Below are 17,494 nucleotides of genomic sequence, written 5' to 3' on the forward strand. Positions count from 1 at the left end.
ATTGAAGGTACATCACATGTCAGCACCAACTAATTCTATTCTATAATATGTGAATCCATTGTAAATCCAATACATAAAACCCAAATCTTCCCATAAAGTCACAAAATCTAACCATAACCCCGTTGGGCAGCCTTGCCCATTTGTAACAATGTTCCTTTAGAACCAGGCGCTCCTTTATACTATCATAAGCCTAATGTCTGGTTCCAGCAGAAGTAAGGAAGAATGTTGGGTGATGTTAGCCTGTACTGTTCTCCACTATTTCTCCTTATTGATGCAGCAGCTAGGCAGAGCAGCGCAGACAGCCCTGGACTTGGAGTCAGGAAGACCTGAGTTCATATCCTGCCTGGAAAAAAATAATAGCTATGTGACTCTGGGCAAGTCATTAATCTCTCTATGCTTCAGTTTTTCTCATCTGTAAAATGGGGATAACAATAGTGCTTACCTTACAGAGTTGTTGTAAGGATCAAATGAGACAGCCTATGTAAAGTGCTTTGCAAACTTGCAAGTGACATATGATATCGTTGTTCAGTAGTTCCAGCCATGTCCGACTCTTTGTGACTCCATTTGGGGTCTTCTTGGCAAGGATGCTGGAGGGGTTTACCATTTCCTTCTCCAGCTCATTTTACAGATGAGCAAACTGAGGCAAACAGGATTAGGTGACTTGCCAAGGGTCACACAGATAGTAAGTGGCTGAGGCCACATTTGAACTCAGGTCTTCCTGACTCCAGGCAAGGTGCTCTATCCACTGGGCCACCTAGCTGCCCCAAAGTGACCTCCAAATGCAAGCCATTGTTATATGAGCCTATCTCAGCATGGAAGCATCATCATTGCCACTCCCACTCTCACAGACATGGATTCTCCAGGATCTACTGTCTATATCTCACCTCAGAGCCCACGGGTACCCTTGAAGTATCAAAGGTGAATCTTCAATGACCTAAGCTTGAGCCTTCATTATTGTGTTTTCCCTCAAGATTAGCAGCTCTGCTCAGTCTCCACTCTAGGGAACAGGATGCCCCTCCCAAGATAATCTGATCACTTATAATCTCATCACCATGCTGCTAACCCAACCTTGGATGGTCAGACAGCTTTCCACCTCCCTCAGCCTCCTCTCTGCTCTGGTTGGAGGGTTGGATGGTGGAGGACTAAACTCCTCTCAAAACCTTCCTTCAAAGAGGGCAGAAATTGGACTTTCAACTCATTCCCCTCACCATCTGCTCAGTTTCAACTCTACAGATGCCCCCTCCTCATCCAGCTTCCTTTCGTATATTGTCTTCCCCAATTGGATTGTAAGCTCCTTGAGGTCAGGCATTGTTTTTATCCCCAGTGCTTAGCACAGTGCCTGGCACATAGTAGGTACTTAAATAATTATTGAATTGAATTGAGCTCAGAATCAATTTAGTCATCCAGCCTTAAATAGTTTTCAGAAAGGAGTTTTTGTGAAGGTAGGATTAGTTGGTATAAAGCAACCCCCTAAAACTCTATGAAATTTTCCCTTGAAAACACAAAGATTAGAGGGGCAAGTGGGCTCAAATTTAGATGGTACATGTGGCAAAGGAATGACAACTCCTGGTTGCTAGAAGCCCTTTTCTTCCCTTTAGGGGCAGCTCGAGATATTCCTTATGGTGAATCTGTGTCCATCTGGCCTTAGGTCCCAATGAAGGCATTTCTACCAAATGACCTGGAGATGCTGCTAGGACAACACAAGGAAGCTAAGAAGTCCCAATCTTCCAGACCCTTTAGAACCTACAAAGCCATCCTCCAGCCAAGAGGGGCATGCTAAGGTCTAGGCGAAGACCCCTCCTCTCGCCAGTCCCTTGTATGTCTCCTTAGAGGTGTGCTAGAAAGCCACTCTTACTCCAATTTCAGAAACTCAAACCCTTCTCAATTCACTTGATAACTTATAGACGATCCCTGGGTGTGTTCCGATTTCCGTAGCCTATCCAAACATTATTCTTGTGTATAACATCATTCTAGTTCAAAGATTTTTAGCACTTAGTCCAAAGTCTATGAGAGATTGATTGGTTGAAATCTGTTCTTATCCTATTAAGGTATTAAGGTGGGGTGGGATGACTTTAGCCCTCCACAATATAACTATTATATTTCAGGGATCGCTTTGGCTGAAAAATCAATCAGCTGGGAGACATCTTTCTGATGATGAATCTCTCTGCATTCAGTTAGGCCGGTCCTTGGATGACAAACACACAGCCCTCATCAATGGAAAGTGTATTTGAATTCTTTCTGGCTCAGCAGGACACGTGAGCTTGCCAAGAGCTCACACACCCCTGGCATAGTTTTCCAAAATACAGGGTAAACTCCATTCCATGGTTATGCATCAGTGTGAGCCTTTTCATGGAGCATCTAGTTTGCATATGGAACAGGCTATCCCACCAGCAATTTTATTCTGATGGTTACTGCTTTGTGAAAACACCCTCTGTCGAAGTGACAATGCATAATTTGTTTCTGAGTTTGTTTCTGAAGTGCTCACAGAATCAGAGAATCACTCAACCTTAGATTTGGAAGAGACTTTAGTGGCCATCTCCCCCAACCTAGGATTGAGCAGGAAACCCCACTGCAAGGTGTCTGACAAGTGGTCACACCTTTGCTTAAAGACTGAGTGAGAGTTACTACTTCCTGAGAGAGAGCTACTTCCTGAGGCTGCCCCATTCTGGTTTTAGAAAGCTCTAATTGTTAAGAATGTCTTCTGTGCATCGGTCTGAGTTCTGTGCCTTCCACACCAATGTTCCTCATTCTGCCCTCTTAGACCAAGTAGAAAACACCTACTATCTCTTCAACATGGTAACCCTTCAAATGCTTGAAAACAGCTGACCTACCTCTTTCTTCTTTAGGTTAAACATCTCTAGCTCTTTCGGCTCATTCTCATATGACCTTATCTCTAGATCTCTTTCCATCCTGTTCATCCTTTGCTAGACACCCTTTAGCTTACTAATGTCTTTCCAAAAATGGGTGCCCAGAATCTTCCAGGTGTGCTTCTGACCAGGGTGGAATAGAGAGGGACTATGACTTCCTTTTTCCTGGAAGCCCTCTCTACATGTATGCACCCTCAGACCTCATTAGCTATCTTGGCTGCCGTAATACTTTTTTAACTTACACGGTGCTTGCAAATGCATTAAAATTCTTCAAATCTCTGTTTACATGAAGTGCCGCGTAGCCACACCTCTCCAACCTTACATGTGTGAAGCTGATTTTGGAAGCTGAAAATCTTAAATTTTAAACCTAAATTTAAAGCTAAAAATAAGATCACTGGGGGGAGGGGAGACAAGTTTTTTCTTTGTTATAGGGAACTCCCTTTGAAGAAACAACCGCATCATGATCATCAAGTATTTACCCTGTACCAGACACTGGGAGTAAAAATAAAAGTGAAAAGAGAGACAATCTCTGCCTTCAAGAAGCTTACATTCTAATGGAGAAAACTGGTGTAGGGACAGGAAAAAGAAATTATCCACTTGGAAGCCTGTGGAGAAAGAAATTCACAGAATTAGGAGCTGAGCCCAAAGAGGAATGAAGGAATGAACATGGCTGGTATGAGCCCTTCCTTAGGGAAGAACAGATCAGTCAGAGGAAGGGATCACAGGAGAGAGGAATCTTCTAATCTAGACTAAGAAGACTCCAAGGGCAGAATGATCTTTTAGGGTGAGAAGGCCTCTGGAGGTTGGTAGCCAAAGACACCTTCCAAGGTGAAAAGGCTATTGGGAAAAGAAGTCTAGAGAGTCAAGAGTAGAGCCCAGAGGGGAATGAAAAAGCAAACATGCATGGTGTAGGCCCTTCATTAAAATGGATGTTGTGGAAATAACTGACCAGGTTTCAGGCCTACTCTGCTAATTATGAGAGGGTTGCCCATAGCATTGAGGGTAAGTCAGAGAGCCCTGACTTGTTCAGAGCCACACAGCCAGGAGGTTTCAGATGCAAGACTTGAATCCAGGTTTTCCTGCTTCCTGGGATGGCTCTCTATCCATTAAACCATGCTGTCTCTTACGAAGATATTACCTTGATGGAAGACTTTTCTTAGTGAGACTATTTCATCTCAGACTAACAGTAGGTAGTATAGTGGAGACAGTTCTGGACTTGGAGACAGGAAGACCTGAGTTCAAATCCTGCCTCAGACTAACCGTTTGACCTTGGGCAAGTCACTTAACCTCACTTAGGCTCAGTTTCCCCATCTGTAAAATGGGAATGATAATAACAGCACTTACTTCACAGAGTCGTTGTACCAAATGAGATATCTATGCAAATACTTTGTATACCTTCAAGCACCGTCTGACGTTAGCTTTTCGTATGTGACTTCAAAATATAATCCTTAGCCTAGTTTAAAGATTGTATTGCCAATCCATCCATTAATCAGTCACAAAGTTAAATGGCCCAAATGCATTTTTAATTCTGAGTTTAAATCTGAGGAAGGGAACATTAGCAACATTTAGTATGCAACTGTGTTCTTGTAGTACGACTCCCTGAGTGGAATGTCACAGACTACAATAATTATGATCTTTCGTAAATGAGAGAGAGAAGTTACAAGCATAAGGAAGAAAGGAGCTGCCATCTTTATAGCCACCCTTGACTTATAGGCCTTAAAAGAGGCATCTTGCACATAAGAGCAATCCACTCAGTAACAATGAATCAGACGCAGCTGCAGGAAGAAAGGTCCCAGATCTGACAAAGTGAAATTCCAAAACCTCCATCACTTCAATGCCCGCCTCCATTGGAATCACGGCATAACCTTATGGTGCTTAATGGCATAATCAAAACTGATGTCAGGCCTCTGACACTGGATGGCTCTCCCATCTACCAATAACTCATCGAGATGGGTGCTGCCTCCAAACACAGCAGGACATACACACCTTCTATTTGCTCTGGAGTGGTTCCTGATGGTAACCTCCTCAACCCTCACTTTTTAAACCTCACTTTCTGTGGAATTAAACATAGGACTTGGGATTAAAACATTATTTACTAGGCTCTACCAAGCATGGAAGGCTTTACTTTACCCTTAGTATGACCATAGAACTTAGTATATTACTGATCATGTCCACATTTCCATGTTTAGGGAATGAGGTACTGATTAATTTAAGTGTTTAGAGAGGAATAATGTCTCCCCCTCACTGTCTAACACAAATGGACTCATTCATCCCCCTAGTCCAATTATTTTTTATTCCTTGCAGCACCCACATCTGAACTTTAAAAGCCATGTGGAAGTGAACAAGAGACAATATCATGGAGTGGATAGAGCACAAGTGTCTTGAGGACGTGGACTGATTCCATTTTTTGGTTTGTACTCCCAGTTGCCGGTGCTTAAAATGTGCACATTTCTTGAATTGAAGTGAGAAGACGTGATACAGAAAGGAAAGAAACAAGTATTTTAAGTACTTACAATGTGCCAGGAATGTGGTAAGTGCTTTACAAACCTTATCTCATTTGATGCTCACAACTACCAGTGGGAGGTAGGCGTTATTATTATACCCATTTTACAGATGAGAAAACTAAGGCAGACAAAGGTGAATTGATTTACCCAAGGTCCCACAGCCAGTAAATGTCTGTGGCTGGATTTGAACCCATGTCTTCCCAGCTTCAGGCCCAAATCTCTAGCCACTGTGCCCCTTAGCTGCCTGGCAATGGAAAGAGTGCTAGATGGAAACTTAAAAGACTGGGGTTCAAATCCTGACTTTTCCAACAGTATGGTCTTGGGCAAACTTACCTCTTTTGGTCTCAGGACTTGGGTGGCCCCAGATTTCCTAACAGCCCCACATCTATGATGCTATAAGTTTGCTTCAAAATTGTCCTTAGAAACCTGGGTTCAAGCTTAACATCTGACACACTGACATATATTGGCTATGTGACAAGTATATCACTCAACCTCTCTGTGCCCCAGGCTGGTTGCAGGTGAATGGAAGATCTGCAGCGGTGTACAGAGCTTCCACGCTGTCAGTTCCCCACGTCAATGAAGTCTCAGCTCTAGGAGGAGGGTGGGATATAGAATAAAGGCAATTCACTTACCAATAGACAGGAAATTCATTTATTAAGCATCTGCTGTATGATGAATTATACACAAACATATCTAATCTGGCATTGAACAAAACCTTTTATGATTTGTAGTTCTTATTTCTGGATGTCAGAACATGAAAGCTATAGAATGAGAGAGGCAAATCATATAGATTTGGAATCAAGACTCCTCAACAAACATTTAATAAGAGCTTGCTATATTTTAAAAAAGAAAGGGCCCCCACCCTCAAGAAACCCAGAGAAGATCTGGGTTCAAGTCTGACCTTCAGCAGTTGATAACTGGGGGAACATGGACAACACACTTCATGTCTCTGAGCCTTTATTTTCTCATCTGCAAAATGGGGGTGATAGTAACTTCTTCACAGGGTTGTTGTGAGAATCACAGGAAAGCATAGTTGCAAAGCAATTTGCAAACCTGAAAGAACTATATAAATGCTCATTCTGATTCCCAGCCAGGATTTATTCAGACCAGCATAATGATTTCCGCTTGGGACTGGAATGAAATGAGATAGTCATTAAGTCATCCAACATTAAACAAAAGGAAGCTTACGTAACAATAACATGGAAAGGTTATTCATCGAGGATACAGTATTGGTTCAATTGGATGACTAATGGAGAATTGGAAGTAGTCTTTAAGTACCATTTCAGCATGATTTGTATGGTATTCTGACCCCTTGACTCCATATTTGCTGTGGTGGAATAAATACTCAATCAGCAGCATGTGTCAAGGCTGAAAAACCTCTCACTGCTCGTGCACTGTTTACTGTGGGCTACCAGGAAGCTGTGTCAATGGCTTGAACTTCCTTCTCTTGGACCAATTTAATTTTAAGGACGGTCTCATTGCTTTTTAGGAAATAACTAGCCTAACCCATGTGGAAAGGACATTGGTAGACAGTTTTAGAAATGTCCAGTGTCAGATAAAATCTCATCTTTCCCCAGCCCTTTTTGAATTTCTGTCTCCTCTAACACCATCCATTCCTTTCTTCTTTCCAATTCACTTTTTTTCTTCACCTCTCTCTGTCTTCTTCATTTACTTTCACCCCGTGCCTTCCAGCTCTTCCTCCTTTTCTTTTTCTCCAGGACTGCCTCCTCTTCCTCTCCATATCTACCTAACATTATCCATTTTAGAATGTAAGTTTCCTGAGAGTGGAATTTGTCTGCATAGATGCCAGCACAGTAGTAAAAGTGCTGAGCCATTTAAAAAAGGCTGTTCTAATGAGGATGGCAGCAAGTACAGAAGTAGCACCTACATAGCAATTACCCAACCCAATTCCCCAGGTCAAAAGTCTGAACTGGCCAATTATCTCAGCCTGGGTCTTCCTGCTAGTGACACACAATTATTATTTCTGCCTTCAACACTAACTCCCTGCACTGACAGTTGAGAAGATCTGACTGCCACTGTAGCATGCATATTGTGCCTGTTTCCTCAATCAATTGTGAGAAGAAAAAAGCCCCATCACAGGCACATTTCAGAGTTCAGGAACAATTCCATTGTCTCAATACTTTGATAGGATCTATCAATTTATTCTTGGTTTAATTTATTTTTGTAACCAATGCCCTCCACCCAAAGGTAGGCCATGGACATAAGTGGGAAGTGGCATACTCAGAAAAATAAAGCACAAAGGACTTTGGGCCAGAGCTGAAGTGTAAAATGAAATTTAAAAAATTTCATGTGAAGTCTTGTTTTAATATTGTCTATATTTTAAGCTTTGGGTTTTTTTTAATAAGGTCTAATGATGGTTGAAGCACATTTAACCAATTTTGAAAATCTACTGTAATTGATTTTGCTTTATTAGCCAGTTAGGAAAATATTTGGAATACTGAAATTAATTTTGGAGATGTGTGGTATTTGGGGATTTTGGTGAATTTGGGGATTTGGGTATGGATATTCTATCCACTGATAAAGATAGAAATCTCCCAATGCCCTCTCACTCTGAACAATTCTTGCTCATGTTTTCCGGAAGCAGAACGACGTAGTGGATAAAGGAATAGTATAAGAGTCAGGAAGAACTGGGTTCCAATTTTGAATCTTGTTTACTGTGAGGCTATGGACAAGTCACAGCCTCCCTAGGCCTTAGTTCTCTCATGCATGAAATGAAAGAGTTGAACTTGATGACCTCTGATGTCCCTTCCACCTCTGAGTCTATGATTCGATGATCCCTGTACAGATAGCCCTTCTATACAGAGAGGTTTAGGGAGGAGGTACCCCTGTGATCTGGAAAATCCACAGAAAATGTTTTGGTCCTCCTTTCATATCAGGAAAGAAATCTTTTTCTTTTTCCTTTATGGGATGTTTACATCATCTTACTATAAAATATGGGTTAAGTATTTGGTCATAGGCTCTATGTCATCTGCTGGCCTTCACATGTCTTCTGTGGCTTCCACAAGACTCCCAAAAAATTCCCAGTTAATTTCTTCTGCTGACCCACAATATATTGAAAGCATGATGGGGAAAGTCATAATGTGGAAGGGATACTCCACAGAGAACGCCGCCAGATCTCACCCAAGGCAGGGTGAACACAAGCTAAGAAAAACCAAATGGAAGAAGGCAAGGAGAGAGGAGAGAGAGAGAATATAATCCAATAAAGGACATGAAGGATTTAGAGTCAAAGGAGCCTGGTTCAAATCCAGGCTCTGTCACTTTACTTATCTATGTAATCTTGGGCAAATAATCTAACCTCTTTGATCTTCAGTTCTTTCTTTATTTATTTATTTTTGGTGAGGCAATTGAAGTTAAGTGACTTGCCCAGAGTCACACAGCTAGTAAGTGTTATGTGTCTGAGGCCAGATTTGAACTCAGGTCATCCCGAATCCAGAGCTAGTGCTCTACTTTGTAATTCATCTGATCTCCATTGTCCTTTATAGCTCTTACCGTACGATCTTGTCATACTAAATGCATGCCATAGTCTATAAATCAGCAAAATAAACCCCCTAGAACTTCCCATTCAAAATTAATAACAACTGACATTTATGTAGTACTTTAATGTCTACAAAGCACTTTTCAAAGCAATGGATGGAGCACCAGACTTGGAGTCAGGAAGACCCAAGTTCAAATCCCACCAAAGGCAGTCACTAGCTGTGTGATCCTTTACAAGTTACTTAATCTTTATTTGCCTGTTTCCTCATCTGTAAAATGAGGATAATAATAGCACCTACATCACAAGGTTGCTATTAGGATCAAATGAGATCATAATTGTGAAGCACTTAGCACAGCGTCTGGCACATAGGAAGCACATATAATTGTTAGTTATTGTTATTATTATCATTTCATCTGGACATCATAACAATTGAGAGAGATACAAGTACCAATTGTGTTATTTGCCCCATTTTATGGGCAAGGAAAAAGAGGATCAGAGATTAAGTGACTTGCCCATGGTCACACAATTGTAAGTAAATGCTAGGGGTGATCCAGTAGGCTATCTACTTAAGACCTTGGCACCTGATAAAGACATTATTCATTTCTGAAAAGTGTTGCTGATGATGATACTCCAAAGCCAAAAAACAAAACAAGGACACAACTCAATTGTACAGGCATGTTTTCTATTCAAGTCGCTAGTGATCTGCATACTTATGCTATCATAGATTTAAGGAGCACAATGAAGTAGGCCAAGGGTTCCCATGAAGTGGTTTGTAAAGCCCTTGGGGTTTGTCATAATGGTCTAAGGAGTTCTCACACACAAAAAAAAAGTATTTCAAGGTACCTTAAGCAGTAAATAATTACAGAATATTATGAGTACTATATTAAATTACCTTGGGAGGTCACAAAACATTTTTTGGTTGTTGAAAAAGGTTCATAGAACAAAAAGTATTGGGAACCACTGCTTTATGAAAGAGGTTAAGTAAGTCAGTGCTGTATTTGAGTTACCAATGTGCACTACCTCCTAAATGAACAAATCAATGAATGTTGTTTCAAAACTCAGCAATTCCACATGGCCTCATGCCTTGATCTGTGGCCCTGTAATGCTTTGATGGCCTTTGGTAAAAGATATCATTCAAAGTCTTTATGGTCAGTGCTCCATGTTAAATACACAGGTAGGGATGGTTTGAAACTCCAAATTCATGAAACTCTGAAAACCCATGGGAGCATTATGCATTCCTAATGGCACAGGCCAACTAGTATTTATGCAAGTGGTTCAAGATCTAGAAAGTCATTCTCCATTCAAGTCAAGTCAATAGGTATTTATTAAGGACCTATTTTGTGCCAAGCTAGTGCTGAGGATACAAAGAAAGGTAAAAAAACAGTCCTTGCCCTCAAGAAGTTCACAGTCTAAAGGAAAAGATAACTTACAAACAGCTGTGTACAAATAAGATACATATTGAACAGATTGGAGAAAATCAGCAGAGAGAAGACACTAAGATTAAGGAAGCCTGGGAAGAGGTTCTTGTAGAAGATGGGGTTTTAGCCAAGTCTAGAAAGAAGCCAAGAGGCAGAGATGAGAAAGGAGAGAGTTCCAGGCTTGGAAGACAACCAGTGAAAATGCCCAGAGTCGAGAGACAAAGTGCCTTGCTCGAGGAACATAAGAAAGGAAATGTCAATGGATCACAGAGTATATAGTGGGGTGTAAACTGAAAAAAAAAAAAAAAAAGAAAACTGGAAATGTGGAAAGCGGCCAGGTCATGAAGGACTCTAAAAGCCAAACAGAGTATTTCTATTTGACTCTGGATGTAAGAAGGAGCCACTGGAGTTTACTGAGTAGAAGGGTGACATGGTCAGATGTGCATTTTGAAAAGATCAGTTTGACAGCTGAGGGGCTAAAGGTAGGAAGAACTTGAGACAAGGAGATAAAGCAGTATGAGGTACTGAGGGCCTGCACCTGGTGGTGGCTGTGTCAGAGGAGAGAAGGGAGCCCATGAAAGAGAGGATACAAAGGCTGAATAAACTAAGACCCAGAACAACAACAGCTTATATATGGTGGGGAAGAAGGAGAGAGGCAAGGATGATAATTATGTTGCTAGTCTGGGTGAATGGGAGGATGGTGGTGGAAAGTTAAGGAGAAAGAATGGCTTAGGGGGAAAGAGAAGAAGTTCAGTTTTGGACATGTTGAGTTATGATAGAAGATAGGTAGATAGGTAGGTAGATGGATGTATGGATGGATGGATGATATAAATAGATGAAAGATGATAGGTTGATGATAAATAAATGCTAGATATATCTATAAGGACAGATAGAAATAGAGATGAGATATATATATATACGTATATGTATATGTATATATATATATAGAGAGAGAGAGAGAAGAAGGAGAGAGGAGAAGAAGAAGAAGAAGAAGAAAAAGAAGAAGAAGAAGAAAGAGGAGGAGGAGGAGGAGGAGCAGGAGGAGGAGGAGGAGGAGCGGGAGGAGGAGGAGAAGGAGAAGAGGAAGAAGAAGAAGAAGAAGAAGAAGAAGAAGAAGAAGAGGAGGAGGAGGAGGAGGAGGAGGAGGAGGAGGAGGAGGAGGAGGAGGAGCGAGGAGGAGGAGGAGAAGGAGAAGCAGGAAGAGAAGAAGAAGAAAAGAAGAAGAAGAAGAAGAAGAAGAAGAAGAAGAAGAGAAGAAGAAGAAAAGTGACAGAGAGAAAGTATAGGCATAGGTATAGTTATATCAGAAGCAAGGTGGCATAATGATTAGACAGCTGTCTTTAAAGACAGGAAGACCTGCTGATCAAGCCTCATCTCTGACACGTTGTCTTTGTTGTTGTCGTTGTCGTTGTTTGGTCATTTTCAGTTATATCAACTTCCTGTAACCCCATTTGGACTTTTCCTGTCAAAGACACCAGAATGGATTGCCATTTTCTTCTCCAATTCATTTTACAGATGAGGACACTGAAGTAAACAGGGTTAAGTGACTTGCCCAGGGTCACACAGCTAGTAAGTGCCTATCTGAGGCCAGATTTGAACTCAGGTCTTCCTGACTCCAGGCCCAATGCTTTCTGTACTGCAGCACCTAGATGCCTTCATCTCTAACATACAGCAGCTGTAACCTTGGGAAAAATCATTTAACCTCTCAATGCCCTGGGCAGCTCTCTAAGACTATACATTACAGAGGAGGTGCAAACCTGCACTAGCAGAAATTCCTTCTCAGAGGACTCCTTATACCAATGAATCACAGGTCCAGTCCCTATTTTTGTCTCACCAGATGAGTGGTATAGTCTCAGAGGCATCAAATTGGAATTGAAATGGGTTTTAGAGCTCCTCTCCAGGTCATATGAAACTAAGGCCCAGAAGTAACTTCCCCATACAAGTAATGAACAACAAAGGTAGAATTTGAACCCAAGTCCTCTGACTCTAAAGCTAATGCAGAAGAAGCTGTTTGAGAAAACTAAGCTACTAGCTGTGTGACCCTGGGCAAGTCACTTAACCCCATTGCCTAGCCAAAAAAAAAAAAAAAAAGAACAAGAAAACAGCTAGTTAGTGACAGAGTCCAAGCTAGAAGCTGGACTTCTAGCTTGGGGCCTCTTCTTCCATCGTGCTATGTTACCTCTCTCACAGAAATCAGGAAGGATATTTTGCTCTAGCTCCCCTGCCCTGAGGACACTTCCAGCCCAGCAGTCACTGGCTTCTTCCTAGCAGTTCACTCTGGCTTCTTTGAAAGCTTGCCAAAGTTAAAGAGGGTGGGGGTGGGGTGGAGCAAAGAAGCCAGGTTCTCAGCCAAGTTAATTTTCGATCAATTTAATGAGAACATAAGCACGTGAACAATGAAAAATGAGCCAAAAAAAAGAGTAAAGTGATGAGATCAAAATGCTCACCTTTTGGCTTTGTCATGGCAGCCCCAGATGTAAAGGAAACAGCAAGGAGTGGAAGGCGAAGAGCAGATGTCACCGCTGAGACAGTGACACATTGGATCAGCACTTCCAAGTGGACAGCAGCTTCTCTAGGGCAGTGGAGGATAAGCTATTTATTAACTTATCCGTGATCGGCTTTGCCTCCTCCAAGCTATGGCTTGCTGAGGCCCTGTCTAGGAATTGCTTTTTTTGACAAGTGTTAAAAGGTGAACAGATATGCTGGTCACTCCTTTTATTACCTTTCCCCAGAGATGGTCGCTTAATGAAAATAATTTATCCTAAGCTTTCGTTTGCATGTGCTTCCAAAGAAAGCCGTCAAACACAGTCAAGTTTTCCAAAGGGTAGTCAAGTCTTTCCTGAAATTTTCTGATGCTTACTGCTTAATTGATCATCTTCTTGTTACTGGGATGACTGATATCTTAAATCACTGTGCATTTAGCTGCCTGGGAGGAAGCAGGGTTTGTTGCTGTTATTTTTTGGGAAGAAGGAAGCAGAGAGAGAAGAAATATAGGCTAAGCTGGTAATGACCAAAAGCTATTTCACCTGATGGCTGTTCAGTGTCTTATGTGAAAGGCCAAGATTAAGAGGCTACTTAGTCTTTGAAGAGACTCCAATCAGAGCACAAATGCAGAAGGGCCATTTGCTGCTGTTAACATCTGTCCACAGGAAATGGACATGAGCCACTAACTTATTTTTCCCATTCCATCAAGCAGCCCTTGCCCATAGATAGTACTTCTTACCATGACCCCAAAACATTTAAACATCTTTTACTGGGTAAATGTGAATAACAGGCCAATAAGCTGAATTTTAGGGGCAATGTAAGAAAATAGACTAACGGAACTTGGAATTAGAAATTCCTGGGTTGGATCCCACCTCTAACAGTGGCTAAGTAATCCTAGACAAGTAAGAATAATGGCACACTTAATAGACCACTACAGTGTAAACATAATTTTTATATGCACTGGGAAACCAAAAATTTCATATGACTCACTTAATTTCTCAGTGCCAGAGGTAATTCTATGATTAGGAAAGGGAGCTGGATTTGGAAACAAAGGACCTGAATTCAAAACCTAGCTGTCATAAATTTCCAGTTTGACTTTGGGCAAATTACCTTTCTGGGTGTCTGACTATGTCAATTAATCAATCAATAAGCATTTGTTAAGTGCCTACTATGTGCCAGGCCCAGCTATGAACACAAAGCTAAAAAGTGAAAGTTTCCACTTTAAGAAGCTTACGTTGCAGGCATACCTCCTTTTATTGTGCTTCAAAGACAGTGCATTTTTTACAAACTAAAGTTTTGTGGCAACCCTGTGTTGAGCAAGTCTATCAGCACCATTTTTCCAACAGCATGTGCTTATATTGTGTCTGTATCACATTTTGGTAATTCTTACAATATGTCAAACATTTTCCTTATTCTTTTATCTGTTATGGTGATCTGGGATCTGGGGTCTTTGATGTTACTATAGTAATTGTTTTGGGGTGCCATGAACTTCACCCATATAAGGTGGTGAACTTAATCGATAAATATTGTAGGTGTTCTGACTGCCTCTCCAACCAGACATTCCCCCAATTCTTTGCCTTCCTGTCCAGCTTTCCTATTCCCTGAGACACAACAATTTTAAAATTAGACCAATTAATAACTCTGCAATGACCTCTAAGTGTTCAAGTGAAAGAATCAATTGATGCAGCAAATTTCATTGTTGTCTTATTTTAAGAAATTGCCACAGCACCCCAACCTTCAGCAATTACCACCCCATCAGTCGGCAGCCATCAGCATCAAAGCAAGACCTTCCACCAGCAAAAACATTACAACTTGCTGAAGGCTCAGATGATGGTTAGCATTTTTAGCAATAAAGTATTTTTTAATGAAGGTATGTACATTTTTAAGATATGACACTATTGCACACTTAATAGACTACACTGTAGTGTAAACATAACTTTCGTATGCACTGGGAAACCAAAAATTTCATGTGACTCGCTTGCTATATCTGCTTTATTGCAGTGTTTTGGGACCGAGTCCCCAAGGTATGTCTGTATAGATAACTCTATAGTTTCTTCTAGCTCTCTAGGTGGTACAGAGTATGGAATACTAGTCCTGGAGTCAGAAAAAACTGAGTTCAAATCCATCCTCAGACATTTATTAGTTGTGTGACCCTGGACAAGTCACTAATCTCAGTCTTCCTCATTTCTTCATCTTTAAAGTGGAGATAATAATAGCACCTACTCCCAGGGTTGTTGTGAGGATCAAATGAGATGTTTGTAAAGCACTTAGCACACTGCCTGGCACATAGTGGGTGCTTTAAAATTCTTGTTTCCTTCCTTCCATAGATAATTTGCGATCCACACTGGTACAGGCAGTACATCTATAAGTATTCCCCCATACTCACCAGGTCACAGAATAATCTGGTGTTCACACATGCATAATCTGAAATTTAAACTAGTCCCATAACCACACCCTTAACTTGAAAATTCATCCTGTTGTTTCTCTGAGCTTAGGGATGGATATGCTTCCAAGGGCCATATTCCTGAGTGGTGTCTCCCATGATTATAAGCCAACACAAGGAAAGATATTAAGAAATGTCTCTGCTCCTGGGGTTTTATTTAACATATAACACCAAATGAAAGTTATATTATATTTTTAATCTAGTGCAAAATGAAAACAGCAACATTAAGCAACAGACGACACATCATTCTAATTAAAATCGCCAGTTAAATAACTTTTATAGACTTTTTTGTCTACTCCAGTTGTCGTTTCATAAATGGCATGTACTTCTAAGTGTCCCATTTTCATACATACCAGTCTGTTGGTATTACACATGAACTGGAAAGAAGTCAGAGCTTTTAGCTCTGAACAGCGCCTCTAATTCACATGCACCATGAGAAGGTAAAAATGAATGGGTGATTTTTTTTTTTAAATGCACTGCATGTTAGCCAGAAGAAACGAGGGCTGATGTTCTGCTACACTCCCTGGTAAGAAAACAATTCTGAACAAAACACGGTGAAGAATAATTCAATTTGAATTTAGAGCAAGTCTAGGGCGCTAGAGGATAAATATTGTGGTGAGTGCTTGCCCATGATAAGCCTGGCTTTGTCTAAACCTCATATTTTTCTTCATTCTCTTGATCAGGAGCAGATCAGCAGATGGCCTGAAGTTATCATAAATATGTAAGCCATCGAAGTGCACTTGGTTGAAAAGCAGCCAAAAAAAAAAAAATGTTGAACAATGCAGAGCAGTTGGGATGGGAGTTGGGGGAGGGGAGTGCAATGCAAAAGGCAGAAGGAGGTTTTTTGTTGTGTGTGTTTTCCCCACATATGGAGAGTCTTGGAAGCATCGTAGAAAATCAGGAAAAATCACCTGCTTCTTTCCTTGGCATAAAAGAATGCAGCAGCGCCATTTTTAAAAGGTTACATGTCAGGGAAGTTAGCCTTTTCTTTCAATTAAATGATCACATTTTCACAATTTAGAGCTCCAAATGGATCTTCAAGCGCTTTTCTTCGATGGAAACTTGCTGTCAAAACCCAAGCTTGCTATGAGAATGAAGAGTACGAGAGACAACAAATGGGATTATCCCAATGGTGCTTCCTGCCTTGATTCCTTCAGGGCGGAGGGAAGTTTTGTGTTCCCTCCACACTGAGTAATGGAGATGCTGGGAAATGGCGCCTGGCACATAGTAGGAACTTAATAAGAACTCCTTGATTCTGATGGACCAGTGGATGGTGCAGTGGCTAGAGTGCTGAACTTGAAGTTGGGATAACCTGAGACAAAAATGAAACAGTCTATCTCTTTAAGGAGTTTTCATTACATCTAGATGACCTCTAAGGTTTTTTCTTAGGTCTATAGGTGGTACAGTGGATAGCACCCTAGCCCTAGAGTCAGAAAGACCCTAGTTCAAATTCAGTCTCAGATACTTAATAGCCGGGTGACCCTGGACAAGTCACCTAACCTCTCTCAGCCTCAGTTTCCTGTTTGTAAAATGATAATGATAATAACATCTACCTTCAAGTGCTGTATGGATTTTTTAAAAGATATTTGTGAAGCACTTTGTGAATCTTAAAGTACTATATAAATGGTATCTGTTATTATTATTAGGTGTTTAATAATTACACATTGATTAACTAATTAAATATATGTAAGAGAGAGGCAGTACAGCTTTGTGTATAGAGAGACAGAGTTGGAGTTAGAAAGACCTGGGTTCAAGTCCTCTCTCCTACATGTGATGCCCACGTGCCTACATGCAAGGAGGTCAGTCACTTAACCTAGCAGCACCCTGAGGCATAAAGAAGGGAACTTAGAAGTCATCTAGTCTAACATTTTACAGATGAATCCCTAAAAGGGAAGGTGACTTACCCAAGGTTATACAGGTAAGATGCATCAGTGGTGGAATTTGAATCCAGGTTATGTATCTCCAAATCTAGCCTTCTTTCTCTTGTACCACTCTCTAAAACTAAATGTTACCAGTGCATTGCCTAGCTAATTAGATGGAGGGAGTTTCTACCCCTGGAATAACATATACTGACGAAATTACAGCTCCCTTCTTTTCCCCAGCAACAACAACAACAAAAGCCCTGTCCACAGAATTCAGAATGGAGGCAGTGATCGCTGGTGGTTTCAGACAGCCAAGGTTGGAATATGCTTTTATTCTCAATAAGCAGGTGGTGGACTACAGGCACCAGATGCCACATGCTCTACCAGGTGAGGTCACAGCATTATGCAGTTCTGTTTAAC

At 41.1% G+C, this 17,494-nt stretch overlaps 1 protein-coding gene across 1 annotated transcript in view; it reads right to left on the reverse strand.

Annotated features, from left to right (window-relative positions):
• The window catches only part of TAFA4 (TAFA chemokine like family member 4), a 182,822-nt gene that overhangs the window by 43,318 nt on the left and 122,010 nt on the right, over positions 1-17,494 (reverse strand). The gene's annotated exons all lie outside the window — the stretch shown is intronic.

The sequence above is a fragment of the Phascolarctos cinereus genome, unplaced genomic scaffold (genome assembly GCF_003287225.1).
Source record: "Phascolarctos cinereus isolate Bilbo 61053 unplaced genomic scaffold, phaCin_HiC Scaffold_4;HRSCAF=312, whole genome shotgun sequence".
NCBI lineage: Eukaryota > Metazoa > Chordata > Mammalia > Diprotodontia > Phascolarctidae > Phascolarctos > Phascolarctos cinereus.